The following is a 14,199-nucleotide window of genomic DNA, read 5'->3' on the forward strand; positions in this document are numbered from 1 at the left end:
TCCTATTTCTTCTTTTAAACAGAAAATCTAGAAAATTGGGGAAGGGAGTGAGAGTACAGGGAAGGAACAGCTTTCCACAGAGAAGTACTCCAAGCTCACGTGCACTTTACTGAAGTCCTTTCTCAGGAACTGAAACCCCATTCACAACATAAATCTACTAAATAAATATGGGAGTCAATTAAAGATAACAAGAGCACTGGGGGAAAAAAAACAAACAAACCCCCCCAAAAAAACTAGGCTGAGAATGCTGTAAGCAGTCCCTATTTGTGCTGGTGTCTTCTCTAAGGGGACAGCCACCAAAGAGCCAAGTTACACACCATAGGCTACCCATCATCAATACACATTAACATCTGTGTAGCATCTGTTATACCTGGGGCCAAAGACGGACGAAGGTTCTTTGCTGCAGCACCATCCTCCACAGCCTTCCCTCTTTACAAAATTACATTTAATAGGTGTGGGGTACTGCCAGCAGGCAAGTCACAACGTTAACAACTCGTATGGTATTCTATGTATAAACGGGGAAGTTGAAGCCAAGATTTTACAGCATGATTAATGATTTCTGGGTGTACAGTTCAAGTTACTCTGGAGAAATGCTGAGTTCTGCTTCTGGAGGAAAAAAAAATAATAAAATAATCAGGCTCCTTTAACAACTCTTAAGTTAAACCAGCTTTGGACTGAGGTACCCAAACCACTGGTTGTTTTTGGACAGTTGCCACAAGGCCCTCGAGAGAGCTACCTTGGTAAATGAATTAAGCCTCAATATATCGTATTTAAAACCTGGCATCCTTGCTTCAGGTCGCTCTTCAGCCTCTGCTCAGCCAGCCTCTGTGTGTAGGGCAAACATGCATTTAGAGACAGAAAAAATAAAATAAAAGGTCTTTTCCAAGGGCCTGGGCAGGCGAGCGAGTTTCCATGAGGGAAGCAAGGGTGTGAGCCCACAAGCATACAACAAGAGCCCTGGTGCATGCTTTTCCCCAGTGGTGCACATGAGGTTTCCTGCTGCAAGCAAGTCCACAGTGGGTACTATCCCGACAGTACTTGCCCATCCTTAGGCTGCAGCCTATGTTTGCACCTGCAGCACCCGTGTAGCCACTGCCACATGCTCCAGCATGTCATTCTGCAGGGGCAAAAGGCCAATCGCCCACGCCACTGCCCTGACAGTGCTCCCTGCCCCTAGGCTTTTGGGAGGCCACTGCATGCTTCTTACATACCACCGACTGTTTAAACATCAATCAAACACTGTTCACTCCATGCCATTACAGCTACAGTTTGGTCTACACACAGGTCTTTTCTGCCTCTCTGCTCATGAAACTTGACACCATTGTTTGGCTTCTTGCTTACCTTCAGAGCAGCTACTGCATCAACCAGCATGGACGGCCACCAGCTGCATCACGCAAGCTGGCAGCCACTCTGGTTGAACGTATCCAACACATCAGCTGCCCTCCAGCAACAGTCCAGTGGCACCCCAAGTGCCCCAAGAGTGCTGATAAGCACCTTGGCTGTGCCTGTGGAAGGGGCAGAGATAAAGACCAGACACAAGCCAACAGATAAACTGGCAGAAAACACAGAAGGACAATCTGGACAGCATTACAAGTCTCAGTTCAAAGGCTATACTGCTGAAAGGGGATTTAAGGGACCATATGACAGCTAGGAATAGCTTTCTCAGGCCACTGAACTTCAAGCCTCCCCATCTCCCGACATCTCATATGAACCCTTCCTGCCCCAAATTGAGCTCTGTGTGTAAGTGCCATATGAGATACAGCTATGCTGGTTCTACCACTACAGGGGTTACTCCTGCATGGAAAAGATGCTGACTGCAAGAAGCACACAGGTTATCTCCTCTGTCCTAGCACTGCCTGAGTACCTGCAGGCAGCAATATGTTTCTTTTGCCCTAATATTTAACTGCTTTTAGAACTTATATTTATGGCTCAGCCTAAAACAGCTGAAAGGCATTAGTTTGTGTACTAGGCACATTGGACCCGTTCAGCAGAACCTATTTTTATAAGCGAGATGAAGCTCAGCCTTCTTTCCACTATCACACAAGATACACATTCAGAATAAAAACCAACAGCAATCTTTCATGTCTTTTAGCTAACCAAAGATGCAAATCAAACAGCACAGGCAGACTGTTGTTCTAACTCAGTTCTATAGAGTTTCCATGCCTAAAATGGCATATGTGTCTGCTGAATTCTTTCTTCCACAATATTCTGTTAAACTCTCAATTAGAAAACAAAATAAAAACAAAATAAAAACAAATAGTACTGTTGCACTAGCTGTTTCCCTGTACTGGTGAAGAACCTTCATTATAGCCACAATATCTATAGTACAACTATCCACCAAAGACAAACTTAAATTCCATAGAAGTACTGCTGCAGCATTGAAGGGTGTAAGCTGCCAAAGCATTCAGGAAGTTAATAGATTTGTTTATGGACTAGACAAGGCTTAATTAAACCAGGCAGCTCCAAAGAACAGTAAATCCTCTCTCCCCTCATCTTCCCCTCCCCCCTGCCTTTTTTTTTCTAGAGTATCTTTCTCCTAGTGGCTTTCCTCTTCCTAATAATCCCATCAAAAATGACAGATATGTTATCAGTCATCACTGGGATTTGACACATTCTTAATACCTGTCACGACAGCTCTGAAGTCTGCACGCTACCCCATTGTATTCCATGGCATTTGCAGGAGGTAATGGACACATCAAACAGCAATCAATGGCTCTGTTTTATTGGACTGCTAAAGGCTTGCAGTATAAAGCAGATGCTTTTAAAAAAAACCACAAACCCTAATCTATGATTATTCAAAATTACACACAGAATAATTAAATATATAGTCATACAAATAGCTCCAGCACTCTCTATGCCTATGATTATCTTGGCCACATTGTAGGATTTATTATATAGAAATTGATAAGAATGCTTTAATAGTTACGAAAAGGTATCAGTACTGGTAACAGTGATAATCATATTAATAATCCAAGGTCTTCATAGAAAGGTTGAAAGAATTACATTCATGCTGGTAACATGGCAGTATATTGCTGCACCCAATACAGAGTCTCTCCTGATTCCTTATATATGTGCTTTACTTTAATAGATACCCTGATACAGAACTGAGGTGCAAGTCAAGGCTAGAACCAGGGTTAACCTCAGAACTGAACACGCAAATTGAGATGAAGACACTGGGACTGTGAATTGTGTAGGAATGGTTGGACTCGATCCAGTGGGTCTTTTCCAACCTAGTGATTCTGTGATTCACAGTAAGTGTCACTACTATAAAACCAAAGAGTAAACGTGATTGTAGTAGAACATGAGTTTGAAAAGAGTGTGTCTCCTTGATAGCAGACAAGGAGAAGACAGTGTCTTATTGCCGCATAATAAGAACAAGGAACACTAACGAGCAGGTTTTGTATGAGTCCATTCCTAAGGCTTGCCAATTTCTGTGGACCTCCTAATACAGTTGGTTTGGTTTTCCTTTGTTCAAGCCCTCAAAAGAGCTGTGACAAATACAGCACTTCAGAGAACAAATTCAATACAGAACTCTCTAAATAGATGTACTCGCTTTTAGTCAAATTCTAGTATTAATTCAGATGACTCTGGTCATCTGTGTGCAATACTTTTCAGGCACAAAAATTAAAATAATTCCTTAATGTAACGTTACTTTGGAGTCTTAAATTTACAGAAGACTTTGTCTCAGTTTAGCTGAGCATCATATAGCCACAGTCTCCACCAAGAGCATATGAGCTGCATGACAGCAGTGTGCCTTGCCATTAATAAATGCAATAGCTTGTTGTTCTCAGTGCATTTACAGTTTTGCACAAAAGCAGAAAAAAAACCCCAATGAAAACAAAAAACCCACACAGATTAGAGACAATGCAGCCCTGTGCACACAAGTAACTTAAGGCCCTTTCAGCAAGGCAATAAAGCTAAAGCAGAATTGTGAGCTCAAGTCAAAAGGAAGTGTCCTGTTGGCATAATGAGCTCTGGAGAAGGGCTGGAGTGAAGAGGACAGGCAAACCACGTTCAGGCATCTAAGTGAGTCCGTACCCTTAGGACAAAATTGTTAACCAGTACTAATGGTCTCAAGTGATTGTTTTCATCTACAAGAAATGAGAGAAAAATGGATGGCTTTTTTTTTTACCGTGTAATTTTATTTAGCAGAGACAGAACTTATGCACCTGTAAATACTCATGAACAAAAGTGATGGCATTTGGGGAGGTGGGGGGGTTGTTCTCAGCATGTGGCTTGACAACACAGCAAATCCTGTTCCAGGGGTCAAAACCACTGCAATAGCAGCACTGGTTGAGTATGAACTCACCCTGCCTGCTGAAGAGCTTTTAGAAAAGCCGAAAGGTTAAGTTTGTATCAGTAGGCTTTATACCAGATCAGATATTGCCTGTTCTCAAGCAGCCAACATAAAAACATACAACAAACAAACTTGGTATCATATTTTCTGATCATGATCTTATGCCAGGGCCTATTCTGAATCAAATTTATATCGCTGGCTGAGCCTGGGTGGCGTGGAGGTAAGATGATTGCAGCATGGCCTCATTGAGAAGTCTCCTCAGCAAATATTCCCTTCTGGCTTTGCTCCAAGAAGCATTACTGCTTCTCCTGCTGTCTACACTCCCAGTTATTCCTTTCATATACACTCTCAGCTGTAAGCAAATCAACATGCCAATCCCTTGGGACCCATGGCTTAGCTTATAGTTAAGACTTGCCATTCTGGTTTGTGCTTTGGACATTGATTTCCATTGTCTCAGCTATCACTCAACAAAAGGACATTTAATTGCTGTCTCATTTAGTCTAGGAGAAAGGGAGAGAACAACTTTTACCAGCCCTCTGATTGATGGCAGCCATTAGCACCTTCCAGCACAAATGTGGACTTATTAGAAGCTTGATTTACATGTGAAGTTCATTGCCACACAAGTGAATCAGATTTGCAGCTCCGCTTACTTGAACAACTTTAGAGACAAAATCTCCACATGAAATGAATTTGCAGAAATGTGTATGCTGGCCACCCATTTAGAAGGAAAAACTTTGAAGATTAATGACGTTTCAGGAAAACTTCTGGAAAGAAAAGAAAGCATAGTAGTGATCCCATAGTATTTGTTTCTCTTTTTAAGCACTACCATGTAGGTACTTCACCAGTTGTAAAAAAACCAAAAAACCAAAGCACAAACCACCAAAACCAACCAACCTGATTTATACTTATTTACCCATGGCTAACACCAGAGAATGAGTCATATACACTATGTCACAAAGTCCATGATTGCATTCCACAAAAGGCAATGGTGAAGAAACCCATAAACTACTTCCCCCTCTTGTGTGAGGATTTTCTATTTTCTTTGTGAAGGAGGAACAAATGAAATTAATATCCGCATTTTATATCCTCCATGTTTTGTACAGCAACAAGCCACACACTCTAGTGTTCAAGCCAAACTGCTGAAAGTGAATTTTTAGTACTCGGCACATTTTATTAAAAAGCAGAAAGATGCTAATCTTTCTTCCAAACAAACATATCTCAAGAAACAACTAGATCAGTGAAGGCCTCATGAAACACTGCCTTTAAATCAGTTCAGTTATGTGAAACCTCCTGTAGTTTTAGTAGAAGTTTGATGTAGTTTAACACAACTTCTAAAATGTTCAATCATTTCAAAATCTAAGACCAATCACCTTTTGAATATGAGACTTTTCAACCAGGCATAGAAACAAGCCGAGGCACTGGGAATTATCAGACACACCTTTGTGCATTTTTTTGAAGATTTACCATAGTAGAGGCAGACCAAGAAAGGCCAACTTGAATCAAGGCAATGACATACAGCCAGATGGGAGAGCATTTGTGCCTTCTCAGCCCTGGGAGCACTAACCCTGGCTAGGCAGAAGCTTTCTGAAACTGTATTAGCTATATCCACAAAAAAAAGCACTTCTGGCTACTTTCATAACATATCCTCTGTTATTCACGTAATTGCTTTAAAATTTCACAGCAAAATCACTCTGCCATTACTTGCTATCAGTGAGTCCACCCTTATGTTCACATCCCCCACAGGACCCACACCTTTGTTCCTTACTGAAACTCATTCCTGATGGATATTCCTAAGTAAACTTAAATAGTGGCTATTTTCATGCTTTTTTCTTACATTTAGAAAAATCCAGATTTAAAGTACATAAATGAATGGGTGAAGGCGGAATGTACTTTTTTTGGTTTTAAAACAGCTGTCTTCATTTTTACTCATTCTGCAGTTCACATGTATGCAAAGCTGCATGTCGATCCTTCTCTTTCCCCTTAGTTTTTAAGGGGAAGTAAAACTTCAGGCACAGAAGCATCCAAAAAAACCCCAAACAAACAAACCCTCAAAACCTAAACAAAAACCCTCCCAAACTGGCATGCAGTCACATACTAGCTAAACACTAGAATGCACTTGTTTTCTTAATTTGCTTCTTTGTAAATTTTATGTTCCTCTCTTACTGTTCCATTTCTCTTTGGTATCAGACAGGAGACACTTTTTTCCTTCTGGAAAGGCTAAGTGCTATCTTCCAAAAAGTACAGTCTACAGGCACTTATTAACAGTAGGTGAGATGAAGGCAGCACAGGTAGTTTCAGTGACATGCTTCACCTTCCCCACCATGCTCACACCAGGCTGAAAACAGTGGTATGGACAGCACTGCTTCCAGGAGTGTTGTCAGCACTGAGCTAGCTGCCAAAATGGTTTTAAACCACTTTCTAGCTAATGAACAGACCACAAGCCATGTTTGTGCAACCCCTCTGTTGATCTTCACTACAGGTCTCTTTGGCCACTTGAGGATAAAGAAAATTCTTACTTGGAAGAAGGTTTTACAAGCTGGTTTCAGAGAAACCTATCAAGCCAACACATGCTAATCAATTTGAACAGGTCTTGGAGAAGAAATTGATTGAATCCTTCCGATCATCCTCAGAGCCACAGTAAAACCCACACACTTTTGAGATTCAGGTCAATCACACATCTGCTCAGCATCCTTCTGGGAGACTCAGGATGTAAGTGCAAAATTAGGGCAAGCATTAGGACAGCAGTAGGCTGGAACATCTTTCTGGCAGAGGCACAAACTTGCTTTTCTACCCAGTACACTGTCTATAAATAGGTTTATGAATACAGAATCTCTGCCATAACTGTTCTTGCTTTCTTCCCCACCCCCCCCATCCCCGTGATGATTTTTAATGCCTCTTGCAAGATTGGCTCCTAGAAGTTTTATCTCCATTAGTAGTAATAAACATTTATTATATGTTCCAACAACATCTGAAAGTCTTGATGAATAGCAACAAAATCTTTGTCTACAAAATTTTGTCTACAAAATCAGAATATAATTTCCCATTTAGAAAACTATTGTGCATTAAAAAAAAGGAAAAAGTGAGCTTACCTGAAAACAAAAAATTTCACATGAGGAGTCTGTGTGCACACCACGTCTTGAGAGAGAGAAGCCACTTCTGCTGGGACTTCAGGAGGAGAGGAGGCAGCCTCACAGTTTAGTCTCGTTCAGCTGTGCTCCAGAGGGTATCAGGCAAGCCCCAGAATTGAGCCTTGGGCTGTTCCCCTCACTCTTCTCACCTGCAACAACAGAACAGGCTCTCAACTCCCTCAGCACAGGAGTGATGCAACATTTCACATTCAAGACCCAGTGATGGGGTGTTTACACTCTCTGACTGACGGAGATTCAGCACAGCCTTGTAAAAGGGGAAACTCATAACAGCTGCCATGGTCTATGAGCATGGTTCTTTGCTTTTCTCAGGTACCCTCTCAAGATGTTTGGGGACATGAAAAGCACTAGAAAGCTATTTACAGAGCATCCTAACTGTGCCTTGGAGTGGCCTCTTTTATAGAAAATAACAGTAGACCCATAACAAACTTACTCAAGCCCAGTCTGCAGCCAGAAGACTTTATAGTAAGAATTTGACTTGGTGCTGGCAGTAGTTGGGTGTTCAAACCAACCAGTGCTAATTTCAAATAGGGGCATTAACTGAGGACTTAAATTACCTTGTACTTTCATCTACTATAATTCTTTTGCATTTTTTTTCCCCCTTTTCCTCCCAACCCTTACATAGTTCACCAACCATTTGCAAGGATGGATCCCTAAGTGAAGCCCTTTAATAAGGCTCAATTTTCAAAAGCAATGTCACCTTGCAGTTTCCCTTTGCTTCAGAAATTAAATCCTAGGGGCATATTCTTGAAAAGCCTACATCTGTACTTATTTCAACATTCTGAGGAATAATTGAGTACAGAAAGTAAGGTTTAGCCTGATAAAATTTTTATTTCCATCTAAAAATAAAAGGAAATGCATAGTGAAGAACTTCTTTCCTCACCTTCATTTTCTTTTTTCTTCTGAAAGGTGAAGACAAAGGAGACATTCTATATTTTCCCCTTCAGAAACCACAAGAAACTCACCATCCTATACTTAAAATTTTGAGCTATGTAGAGCAGATTGCAAAATGCTTTGTATGATCTGAGCAACCTGACCTCAGGCCCTGATCTGAGCAGGTTGGTGAGCAATATGATCTCTGGTAGTCCCTTCCAACCCAAGTTATCCTATGATTTTTTCCAATGGGAACAAATACTGGTTTGTACCACTCAGAAACACAAGCCAACCTTTTCTCATGTTCACCACCATTTTTACTGTATGCATCTTCTCTAACATGGAATCTTTCAATAGTTCAAATCTATAAGCATTTTAACTCTTTTAAAGGTATTTTAAATCTTAAAATAGCAGGAGTATCTCTTCACATATTACAAACTGAAAGGATTTAACACATTTAGGTAAAACTAGCCCTGCAAGAAAATGAAGAGAATGTGTCCTAAATCCTCTGTTAGGTAACACTAAGAAAAGTATTGGTATTTACTGTAGAAGAACAATCAACTTTACAGTAATACATTTTCTACCAGTGATTCTGAACCGAGAACACTCTTTCTAAAATCAGCTTGAGCTCTCACGTCACATGCAGCTGTCAGACCCATGTGCAGTGAAAGCAGTGGGATCCCTCGCACGCTCCACACCTCACCCTCCCAGTAACGCCTTCTCCCTCTGCCAACGCACAAGGTCACACGTAAGCCTCCATTTCTCGTGGAACAGCACACAGCCAGCTCCCAGCCTTTGAGTTGTCTCTATCATGTTCATGAGTCTCAGAAGACAAGCTCTCTTATGATATCTTACCCCCAAAATCCTTAAGCATATATGTGTGTTTCTTGGCTAATACTAAAGCCAAGAAAAACTTGTGTAACACAAAAAGATCTTTTTCTGTTTTGCTGTGTACCTGCTCTCGTTGGATAGGAACAGAGACATTATTTAATAGATGAGATATCCAGAGAATAATGTCCAAGAATTCCAGTCCTAAAACATCATACAGATGAATTATTAAAATAAAAAAGAAACAGATTTTTTCCATCATTAAAAAAATGTTCTGCTTAGGCTCAACCGAGCCTTATTTCTCTTTCTTTTCAAAGTCTAACACGCATGTCATCTCTGCTCTCCTCCCTTCTCCAAAAACTGCAGATACCTTCTCTCCTAAACCCAATTGGCAACACTGGCCATCAGACTGTATCACTGCTACTGCTGAAAGGGAACACCAAGGTAAGAAAGGGGTAATTCCCTCAGAAAACTACTCGCACGGGTTTACCAAACAAGGGGACACACATTCTTTCTTCCTTTGTTTTCCAAGAATCACAGGTACTGCTTTATTCTAATAAAATGATTTTAAATAACACTATCACCAGTTTTAAATCTGAGCCTTAGCCTCAAACAAAGCCTAAAGAGACTTGGTAGAGAGGAAGGCTTTATCGTTGACACCCATAGTTTGCTTCAAAGCCCATTGCATGAAGTGGCATAGTTGAGATGCAAAGTCAAATTTAAGCATCCTGGGAATACCTGTGCGTGATGCACAGCCAGCAGGCAGGTCTGCTGCAGGGATGAGGTTCTGCACATGAAGTCACGAGAGTGGGATTCCTAATGAAGTGTAATAACCGAGGCATGGAAATCAGTTCACAAATTAGCCCCCAGACACAGAGAGAGGAAATTTTGTTTGCTTCTTTGGAATTCTGCTCAAAACAAAGCCTGGATCCTCCAGGCTTAATTAGAAGATCATGAAGAGTACAAAATGGCACTGGACACAAAAAAATGGTCAATTTTCAAGTCAATTTAGTGGAATGAGCACTGTTACATTTACAATCCACTCTCCTCCATCCACTCTTTTTCCTTGTTAATGATACAGTGTTGGCTGCAGATGCAACAAAACCTGTCAGCAACCACAGTGTGTCCTAAAGCAAGTCTTGCCTGTTATTCCAGCTGGCTAGATGAAGGTCGCTGACACTGCTAACACCTCTGACATTTTATAATCAATTGCTAGCATTTACAGAGGAGAAAATGCCACTAGCTCTGAGTGCACTCAGAAAGAAAGAAACTCTTTTCAATTAATTTTAAGCTTGCTTTCTCTGATAGCCAAAACACAAAAGGACGAGGCAACCTAGTAAGCCAAATATTAGCAAGATTGGTTTCTGGCAGCCAATGCCATATTCTGTTTGTATATAAACAATTGTAGTTTATCTGCCTCTTTAAAATAACTGCAATATGAATCATCATAAGGACAGCACCAGAGAAAACAGCCATGTAGCTGAAGAAAAACATCATTTAATTCTCAAAGCAACTACGAATATCGGACTATCAAGCACATTGTTAACACCAAATACCTATGTTGGTAAATCTAGTATTTCATGGAAAAGACTCTTGGAAGAGAGCCTGACCTCTACCTATCCCTCTGCTGCTGGTAAAGCATGATGAAACTCTTCCTGTACACTGCACGTTCATCCTGTGCCAGCTTTCATCTTCAGGACAGGAATAGAGACTGTTGCCTTTTAAACTATTCTTGCATTGGTTTTTAGCCGGCTGTTATATTCCAATGCTATAAGTAAGGACGGAGAGCTAAGGAAGGGACTTTCAAACAATACTTTGTAAACAGTCCACAAGTCCTGTCTGATTTATAAACTGCCAATGCAATCTATGAGTTCAGCAGCTGGGAAGCCCTGGATTTGACTGTGCTGCTCATACATAATGGTTCAAAGTAATCATTTTGAATTAATGGAGCCTCAGAGAACACAGGGATCTCGAACACAAGGCCTCCTAAAGGCCTATATTTTGGTCAAAATTCTTGCTTCTAACAGTTCTTCTCTTCCTCCAGCTCCTAATTCAAACCATCAGTCAGCTCCTGCTTTTCACAGGAACTGGTTGCTGAATGGTGTAATGTTTGCATCAAATACAATTGCCAAAGACACTCTAATTTCCACTAAAAATTGTCATTAGAGGAAGAAAAAAAAATGTTGTATTTTTGTCAGAAAAGAACGATTTCCTGATGTTTAGCATAGGCGGGATAATGGTCACGGGCAGCATCTTGGCTCAGCAGGCAAAGTAGTAGGTGGTAAATGAGAGTGCTGTGGAGGGGACAGATCTTTTTCCAGGGGGTAGAGGGGGCAGTGTCTGCTAAAAGAGGCACCCTGACGTCAGGAGATTTATGCATCCGCTCTTGTGTCAGTCTAGGAGGAGGGAATCATTATGCAGGGCCAGCTGCAGGGGTGTGAGCTGCTGTCGGGAAAAATTAGAAGTCTAGCAATGAACTATAAAGAAGGGAGAAGTGACAGAGTGAATGAAAACCCCATGATAAACCCATTTAGGTTCTCTTCTCTGTGGGATGAAAGATGAAGTCTAATCTCTATGGCATATATCCTGGCTGAGACTCAAACAAATATGCCTAGATAAGCAAATACATACATCCCTAGAATGTGCAATGACAACGCGTCCACCAAAAGGACTCGTAACCACAAAATGTACTGAGCAAAAGTTCTTTTTCTGCACATTTAGCTAAGTTCTGGGGAAAGATCAGAGCACACTAGGATGCTTTTGATCAGAACAAATCTCATCTGCTGCCAAATGCCTTTGTGTAAACACCTTCGAATAAAAGCTTTTCCATTTGAATAACGCAGGGAAGTGGTTGGGGAAAGGGAGAGGAGAGAACAGAGTACGGGACTGTAAGACAGTGAAAAGCAACTGAACTAAGGCTCTGGTATTTCACTCTTTTCTCTGACTGAAGGAGAACTTTCCAATTGCACATGGCATTCCTTTGCCTAAGAATTTCTAGCTGAGTCCGGCAGGTCTGCATAACTTCTTATCCTGTTTAAGTTAGAGAGTTTTTTTCTCCTTCATCAATACACTCACTGAAATGAAATATTCCAGACATTTCTCCATCCTGCTTGGTAATAAAAAGAGTCAGGCTCTCTAATCATACTGGTATTGGCTAACAAGGCAATAGGTAAAGAGTTAGCAAGGAGAGCGGTGGTCCTTAATAGGCTCCCAAAAGACCCTGTTTACAATTCCAGCCTTAAGCCTATGAGGGAAAGTGTTTGGTAATTTCCCCTTCTGCCTGTCCTGACCACTGTGAAAGCCTCCGGACTGGTGAAACTCTTTCTGGAATGCTAACGCCCTGCAGGAAGCTGGATGGTACAAAATGAGACCTGTTTGGAGAACACCTTTCCTGGGGAAAGGGAGAAAGGGATGTACTCTGACACCTTATGTCAAGTTACATGTAAGGACCCATAATGTCAGCCACATTTTTTACCAGGAATAGAAGCAATACATTTTGCCCAGCATGCCAACATTGTAAATTGTGGCACTGTATGTACTTCAGTGTAAGCGCTTCCAGATACAGTTCCATGAAAAAGTTTCATTCTCTTATCAGTGTAAGAGGTAAGAAAAAAGCTCCACAAAACAATTCTAATGTAAAAGTCTTCCTTTCCACTATACATGTACATTCAGAAACCTGGGTATTTATCTACTTTTCTTTAGAAATACTTAGGAGAAATATTTTCTTTTTTGGGGTTGGGGGTGTGTGTAGCATTTTTTTACAATATTATTCTTCCTAGTGGTGTAATCTATCAAATGTAAAAAAGATTTATGCTATCAAGTGTCAGATTAAGACACCACTGAAACCATTCATAACTACCCAGTGTGTTATTCAAGAACTTACACCTGTGACATTGATTCATTAAAATTGTGAAGATGTAGATGGGGTACTGAAGTGAAGAATGTGGCCCTCTGATGAGTTAAAGCAGATGAAAGTTACCTATAAACACAATAGCTCACAGAACATAAGTCTGAAGGTCTCTGTTTGATCAAAGTTATGTGAAGGAAAACACAGAAATTAACCACAAGTTTTTACAGTGAGCAACAGAAATAAAACTGGAAAATCCCTAAACTACAAAACTATATCATTGCCAAAGTGCAAACAGTATTTCTTACAGCTACATAGTTGTTTCACTTTTTTTTTTTCCTAAGGAAAGTAAGGACAGGCAAATGTATAATATTAATATAAATTCAGGAAATACTTTCATAGTAAGATATCAAATACATTACAAACTGAGGGAAAAGGAACATTGTTATTTATCTGACCTGAAAACAGCAGTGTCAAGTTAATTTAAAATTCCATTTCAGTTTAAAGCATTACAAGGAAGAAAGAACCCCAAGTATGATAGGTTGTAAATTGAAATCCTAGCAAGGTTTTTGTTTGCCAGCTAGCTGTGTATCAGCTATAAAGCCAGACTGCAGGTGCTTCTTTTAGGAGATTGAGCTGCAAAGCTCTTGTAAACCATATTTGGAGAAGTTTGAAATTTACTACTCCCAAAGGAGTTTTCTTTAAATTTTTTGTAGTCCGTTATTTAATGGAAAACTGGTGTTGCAACAGAGGTAACTTCTGCAATGTACAGTATGTGATGCAAAAGCACAGTGGCCTACCCTGTGAAAGTCAGCAAGGTCTATATAGCACTCACATAAACACATCTTTTACTATAACAAATAAGCAAAAGCAGTTTCTAGGGTGACATGAATTGGAAAAAAAATAAAAAAAAAAACCAAAAAAACCCCCAACACTTTATGTTTTCTTCCCTTTCCAGAAAGCATACCTATAGAAAAACATTTCATCAAAACTCCACATAAAACCATGAACATGATGGTTTGAGGGAAGAGGCAGGATACTTATGGCAGTTTTCTGGGCTGAGGGATAAATAAATCTGCTGGACATGACATTTAATATGCCCCAAGGCTACAAACTGAATAAAAGCCTAACTTGGATTTGGTATATACCATAAAAAAAGAGTGACCCCGGGACAACAGCTGGGCTTCCAGCTGCCTCTATGAAGGTCC

The 14,199-nt window shown here is 40.5% G+C and overlaps 1 protein-coding gene across 2 annotated transcripts in view; it reads right to left on the reverse strand.

Moving 5' to 3' along the window:
* PLXNB2 (plexin B2) overlaps window positions 1–14,199 on the reverse strand; it is a 259,609-nt gene that overhangs the window by 170,589 nt on the left and 74,821 nt on the right. Inside the window, exon 3 of one of the 2 annotated variants that reach the window (XM_069850314.1) lies at window positions 7,387–7,574. The exons of the other annotated variant lie outside the window; for it this stretch is intronic. The gene's annotated coding sequence lies outside the window, so the exon portion shown is untranslated. The remainder of the gene's footprint in view (window positions 1–7,386; window positions 7,575–14,199) is intronic. 2 annotated transcript variants of the gene reach the window in all.

The sequence above is a fragment of the Phaenicophaeus curvirostris genome, chromosome 1, assembly GCF_032191515.1.
Source record: "Phaenicophaeus curvirostris isolate KB17595 chromosome 1, BPBGC_Pcur_1.0, whole genome shotgun sequence".
Taxonomy (NCBI): domain Eukaryota; kingdom Metazoa; phylum Chordata; class Aves; order Cuculiformes; family Cuculidae; genus Phaenicophaeus; species Phaenicophaeus curvirostris.